The sequence below is a fragment of the Crocodylus porosus genome, unplaced genomic scaffold (assembly GCF_001723895.1).
Source record: "Crocodylus porosus isolate Cpor-Errol unplaced genomic scaffold, CroPor_comp1, whole genome shotgun sequence".
Lineage (NCBI taxonomy): Eukaryota > Metazoa > Chordata > Crocodylia > Crocodylidae > Crocodylus > Crocodylus porosus.
The window spans coordinates 71227201-71233932 of NW_017728943.1; the positions used below are offsets into that span (position 1 = coordinate 71227201).

General features: G+C 45.7%; 1 protein-coding gene across 2 annotated transcripts in view; it reads right to left on the reverse strand.

The window, feature by feature from the left end:
• The window catches only part of TMEM63A (transmembrane protein 63A), a 41131-nt gene extending 40091 nt beyond the window's left edge, over positions 1-1040 (reverse strand). The window contains exon 1 of one of the 2 annotated variants that reach the window (XM_019549551.1): positions 842-1040. The gene's annotated coding sequence lies outside the window, so the exon portion shown is untranslated. The remainder of the gene's footprint in view (positions 1-841) is intronic. The other variant, XM_019549549.1, reaches the window with a different exon arrangement.
• Between the last annotated feature and the right edge of the window lie 5692 nt (positions 1041-6732).

Sequence of the window (6732 nt, forward strand, 5' to 3'; positions counted from 1 at the left end):
GCTACATGTTATATACACTACTCCAGGTTCCCAATCTGTGGTACAGGCACCACCAGTGGTACACAAACAACCTGTCAATGGTAAGCATTAACACATTTATTATAATTATTTTATATGACAAAAGTGTGGTGGTGGTACCTAAGGTTGTATCGTTTTAAATTGGTGGCGCACAATGTGTCAGAGTTTGGGAACTGCCGTATTACACAACTGACTGGTTCGTCCTGCAATACTTTTAGATCAGCCATCTATGCAAACCAGCTGTCTATGCAAACCAATTTTCACACAACTAGCTGGAGAGTGCTGCAGTAAATGCAGACCAGCCACATGTGCAAGGTAATTATCACACCATGAAAAGGACTCTCCACTTACAAAAACAGCCAACCAGTTATCATGACATGACCACTCCACAGCTGGTTTCTACCCAGCTCTTGCTGGAATGAGTAGCAGGGCCCTTCCCCGCAGCCAGCACAGCAACCAGAGCTAAAAGCCTTGCCAGGCTCCAGCATTGCCAGCAGACTAGAGGGTTTGAACTCAGCAGGCTTGGGCACTGTGTACTGACCAGAGAACTTGCAACTTAACAGGCCCGTGCATCACAAGCAGACCAGCGGGCTTGCAACTTCAGCCAAGTTACACTACAAGCCCTCTGGTCCTCAGGCAGCACTTGAGCCCGGCCAGGCCTTTAGCCCCGGGTGCAAAGAAGGGCAAAGCTTGGAAAGGCAAGAAGGAACCTGGCTCGCTGCCAGCCACAAAGCCGCACCCAAGCAAGCGCTACGTGGGTTCGAAGGAGACCCAAGGCTCTGTCAAGGGACCCAAGGGCTCCGAGAGCAGCGGGAAGCCCTACCTGCGCTGCTCCCAGGCTGGTGTCTGCTCCCCTCGCTTGCTAGGTGACCGGGAACGACAGCAGCAAGCCCAACGCAGCCCGCGACGCCTGCCCCGCACTAAGGCCACTTCCCGAGAGATGCCAGGGCCACCCCTGCCCGACTCCTCCAGGCCTGCGGCTGGTCCGGCAGAGCCCAAGAGGGGCGAGCCCGGCCCACTGGGGGTGCGTGTTTGGCGGGACACGGCACAGGGCTTGAAGGGACGGAGCTGCCTCCCCCGGGGCGCGGGCACAGCCCGGTACCTACAGGGCGGCGGCCGGAGTGTCCCGCTGCAACAGGTCGGAACCGGCGCGAGCCCGGGCTGCACAGGGGAAAAGCAGGCGCCGCCCCTGCTGCGCATGCGCCGCTCCGGCCCAGCCCGCTCCCCGCCCCGCCCGGGATCGCGCCGCTTTTTCCGGGGCTTGGCAGGGGTTGACCGCGCGGCTAGTGGGAAATGTTCTCTTCGTCGTCAGCTTTGTGGGCTTTGCTTCTAGTCCTGTCCCCTAGAGCCGCAGAGAAAAGCCCGTCTCCATCCTCTCTATAATCGCCTTTCCGGTGCCTCACCAGTCTTTCTCTTCTCCAGGCTCAATAACCTTAGCTGTTTCAGCCAGACCTCGCGGTTTGCCAAGCCCCTCCACCCATGGGGCTTGCCAACCTACACAGGCTGGAGAACCTCCCGGTCCCCTCAGAAAATGCCTGTTGAGTTTTTCCCCTCCTTGTTTCACCACAGACAAATGCCGCAGCGATTGTTCTGTGGCTAAGAGCTGAGGGAGCCCAGGAAGCAGAGTGGTTGGTAACACCCTGGGTTCCCAGTGGGAATCTGGGTTTATTCTGGGAATTGTGTTTATCTACCTGACAGGGCTGGCGCTAGGGTGGCCATCGTAGAGGACAGTCCAGTTGTCCTCTATTGATACGAAACTGGATGCCTTTACGTCCTCTATTTTTCTCTTGAAGAGAAAAATAAAGGATGTAAAGGTGTCTGGTTTTGTATGGATAGAGGACAGAGTAGCAGAAAACTGGAATGTCCTCTACGATGGCCGCCCTAGCTGGCACCCAGGAAAGGATGACCCAGTTCTCCAGGATGCTCCGTGCCTCCCCAGTTGAGAACCACAGAGCTAAGCAATAGCAGGTGCCAGAAAAGACCAGGGGGCTAGTGGGTCATCAGGGAATGTTTTCCCTCCCAGCCTGTACTGAATCAGTGGATCCAGGTGCACTTCCCCACCCGCCCGCTCCATCAAAGTTTAAAGTAGGGGCTGCATTGCTACTCAGGGAGTGCTGAGGGAGTCACTTGATTTCATGGCTCATCATTCTCTACCCGATACCTTCTAAACTCTTTGTTCCACAGGTGTGAATGACCCCATCTCCTTTATAATGGTCTGGATGTACCACCAGTCAAGCCAGCTTTTCCTCTGCCATACTGCTGGTAGCTGTTCCTGGTCACAAAGCTCCTACTTCCGAGGCCTGCAAAGGGTTTTTAATTAATTCCAGTGATGTTCTATTTGTTTGTGCTTCAATTTTAAACTGAATTATACAGCCCCAGGCCCACAGACTGTTAGTACAGCTTCTAGTTTATTTTTAAACTGGAGAAAAATGTGTTGTTCTATGATGATGATGATGATGAAGATGCACCTTGCCATCTGCACCCCCTTTTCAAAATCCTAGCTCTACCTGTGGTCAGTACCATGTCAAGAGATGCTGCATAGCTACAGTAGCTGTGTTTTCCTGGCTTCCTAGAAACTCGTTCACCACGGTGTAGGATATGTTGCTTTTCAACACCTGTGTGTATGATGAGTGTCCAAAACAGATGGGAACAGCTTGTTGCACTGTAGCAGACTGTAGGCTGCTATTACTGCACCTGTTCATGTGAACAAATGATTACTTCAGAGTAAACTGTAGAGGCATGATGCCCATGGCACTGTACCTGACATCCCAGTATTGAGGTAAGAAATCAAGGTAGTGCTAATTTTGCAGTCATTAAAATCTACACGTGGTGCTTATCATGGGATCCTATGACAGATTTCCTGGCCAGTTGACAATTCAGGTGATCACATTTTCCTTAGCAATGGCCAGTGTAGGTCAAACTGATGTGTGGCACTATGTTCTCACTTAACTGTACCTGTCACATTGAAGAAGGGCATTTTATCAGCTGCCCCAATTTCTTTGCTGGGCCTGCTGGGTTCTTTGGTAAAGTGAGTTCTCTGAAGTCCTGATCCTGCTTTTAAGTTTCCTAGTAGACATGGTAGCAGTTTTTCCTGTGTGAATTCTGCATTGGAAGATGGACACACTAATTAGAATAATAGAGGAAAGTTACACATAGCGTCCATCTGTCTCCCTACCTGTGTTAATATTATTCTTTTCTGTGCTGTGTATTTTTTTGCATTGGAGAGGAACATACTATATTTGAGACACCCTCTTAGGCAGGCAAGTTGTTTCACAGTGTAAGTGATGCTTTCTGGATCCTGCCCTCTCTGGCAGCATCTCTGATTATCCTGATCTGCCTGAAACCCTGCTGGACATAGCTGGGGGCCCTGATAATATAGGGCTATGATCAGAGCTCTGGTCTCTATTCAACTCATGTGCTTCCAAAGCGGAGGATACTGATCAAGGTGAAGCATGATCAGAACTGAGTAATGCAAGCACAAAGGAACATTATCAACACCTTCCACATAAGATTAGCTACTGTGCACGAGTGAAAAGAAAGCTAGATAAAGGGGCAATTGTGCAATCCTTACATTGCACAGCAATATATGTAAATTTAGATATATCTAAAGGGACATGCACCAGGCTTTTTAGGCACTACAATTAATGTATGTTAATAAAAACCTAATGATTAGAGAAGAGCTTGGAAGTCAGAAAATACAGGTTCTGTCTTGGTTCTTTACTGACTGCATACCCCAAACATAACCTACATAAGTCTCTTAACTAGTAATGGGTATAACCAAGTGTCCCTACACTTTGCAGAATCCTGGATCCAAATTATATATTACCTTTTAATTGAGGCACTGTTTTTTAACCTATACATCCTTGTCTCCCTACCAGTTGAATGCTTATCTTAGAAGAATGATGATATATTTTCATAACTCTGGGTTGTGTTGCTATAATCTTTTAGTACATCTTCCCTTTTTATATTGGTGCTATTAGAACTACTATCATGGCATACAGACCCCTAAAGCAGCAGAATGTTAAGTGATTTTACGACATGAGTAACCTGGGGCCATTTGAGAATCTTTATTTTTTTCCATTTGTCTAGGTCAGCAAAAAGGCTTCGAATTGGAGGCAGGAGTCTGAAGTATTTCCTTTAAAACATCTTGAACCAAATTTACCCCTGTGTAACATCAGTGAAGTCAATGGAATAAGTAAAAGGAATTATCCCAATAATGGATTAGGTCTCTTATTTTGACATTTATAACTTAGTTGTAAAAACATCTGAATCTTAATTGCAAGATCCCAGTAAAAGACTCCCTTTAGGAATCTGTTTTGCACTTCCATAATTCACAATAACAACCATCCTTCTCTCTCACTGCCTTTCCATAAAATGGCCCCCAAGAAGACTTTCTATAACTGAAAAGGGAAAAGAGTTCAGAAATTCCAAGGAGACCACTGAGGACTTCACAATTCCTAGATTATGAAATTTAATGAAGGAATCAGGTTAGTATCATGATGAGCATCAGAGAAAACATTAGCAAGCTCAAAAACAAGTTAAATCTTGATAACAATATTAAGAAATTACCTAATTTATAGCACGAGTCCTCACTTAACTGTACCTGTCACATTGAAGAAGGGCATTTTATCAGCTGCCCCAATTTCTTTGCTGGGCCTGCTGGGTTCTTTAGTGAAGTGAGTTCTCTATTATCTAAGTCTCCCAAAGCACTCTGTATGCATTTAATGAAATTGTCTCAGCACATTCATGAGAGGAAAAATTAGTCTGGAATATCTGAATTACATTGGAATAACTAGACTATAGCGGAATAGATTCCCACATAAAGACAGGGCCTAGAGTGTCTGCATATATGTATGTACATGTACACATGCATGGTTTTTTCATAGTCTTTGAACCAAAATCCCTTTAGTTGATTGTTCTTCAGATTTCATAAGCTATTTGTGCCCTTCTTTCTTAGAACTAAGAATATTTGGTGCCCATAACCTTTCCTTGGCTAGAACATCTGTGTCTAACGCAGGTTATGTTCAAATACCTTGACATTGTACCTAATCTTGCTGTTAATACCTTTTTGTCCTGATGTAAAATAATTTTTTTATTCTCTCTCCCGATTACTAGTAAGCAAAGCCTTTGTTATTTGCTTCTTTCTTCCCCTGTCTAGACAAGCTCTTTAGCTAAGTGGTGTGATTTTTTTTTATCTCTGACTTCAACACAGAGCCACATTTTCCTCCCCTGTTGTTGTAAACACGTTTTTGTTTGACGCTGTCTGTCCTTCTGGTGACAAAAGCCACATCCTTTCAATAGTTAACAAATATTTAATTCCGCTGCTGAGGCAGATGTGAACCCAGTGCCAGAGTGTACAGTAATCTAGAGAGTAGATCAACACCATTTGAAATCTGTCCATCTTCACTTAATTTTACAGGGTCCACATCAACTTTGACAGCTCTTTAGAATCAAGTTGAATTAGTGTTTGAACATTGACATTAACATGTGTGACTCTCTTCCTATCTGGTTTGTATCTTTGGTCAAAGCCATTCTCAATGTAACCCCCCTCTGACTCAACCTCAGCCTCTCGCTTGTAGCTTTATCCAACACAGCAGGACTTTCCTACATAGGTGAATTTCCAACAGAAGCATAGGATTCTTAGAAATTTGGGCAGCAAGTGGTCTGAGGCTTTGCCATGCATGGCTCTGCTTTTTCACTACAGTTGGTCTTGAACTGAGGAGCCCCCTGAGCTGGTGGGCTGTTACTTATGCATCTCCTTATTTAAATCTACCTTAATGGATCTAATTTGGGTTTCTACCCTGATGGCCCATTGCCACCTCTTAATCTTTGCTTTCATCTAACAGGGTTTAGAAGCCTTTGAATAGGCTTAAAGTCATGGTGTGGGGGTTTGTTTCTAGTTTTTTGAAAGACCTGAGCATTTGTGGGAGCGTCTGCAAGTCCATTAAGGCACTTTTCCTAATGCACATTAATGTTAGTGCTTATGGGCTCCTATAGACATGCTCAGAGCCTGTTCCGACACACTGGAAATCCACACACAGCATCGGAGCATCGGAGCAGACTCAATTAATCGAGTCTGCTGGAGCATAGAAATTGATGTGCTCCAGCAGCCTTCTGTGTTACGTGTATCAATATCCCTATGTGTCTTCACAGTGAAAAAAACGGCAGCGGGGTGCTTTGAAATAAAACTTGTTCGATGAGTTTTAGTTCAAAGTGCCCCACCACTATTTTTTCAGTGCAGGAACATGCAGGGACACTGATACACATGACAGGCAGTTTTAATTAGTGCAACTCACTAATTAAAGCACCCAACATGGTGTCCTAAAACAAATGTAAAAATGCACTCCAATATGAGGTACTAAAAATTGTGTACTAAACACCCTGCCACAGGAATGCCAGGGAGAAAACAAGAGACAAACTTACCAAGAGATGCTGGAGAAACTGTGGTGAGCCTGGGCAGGAAAAATACCGCATCCCGAACAATTATGAACCACCTGGGGCCATGGCAGTTCAAAGGCTGCTGCAGCAGCAAACCCAGCTGCCAGGTTTTGATCCCAGGAGAAGGAAAGTGGCATGGCCAAAAAAAAAAAAAAAAACACCACACCAAAGAGGGAAAGAGGAAACAGCTGCGTCAGGCAGGCAGTAAATGGGAGGCTGCCACAGAGGACCTGGCTGGGCAAAAAGGAAATTTAAGGGACTCTGAGAGGGCATTCA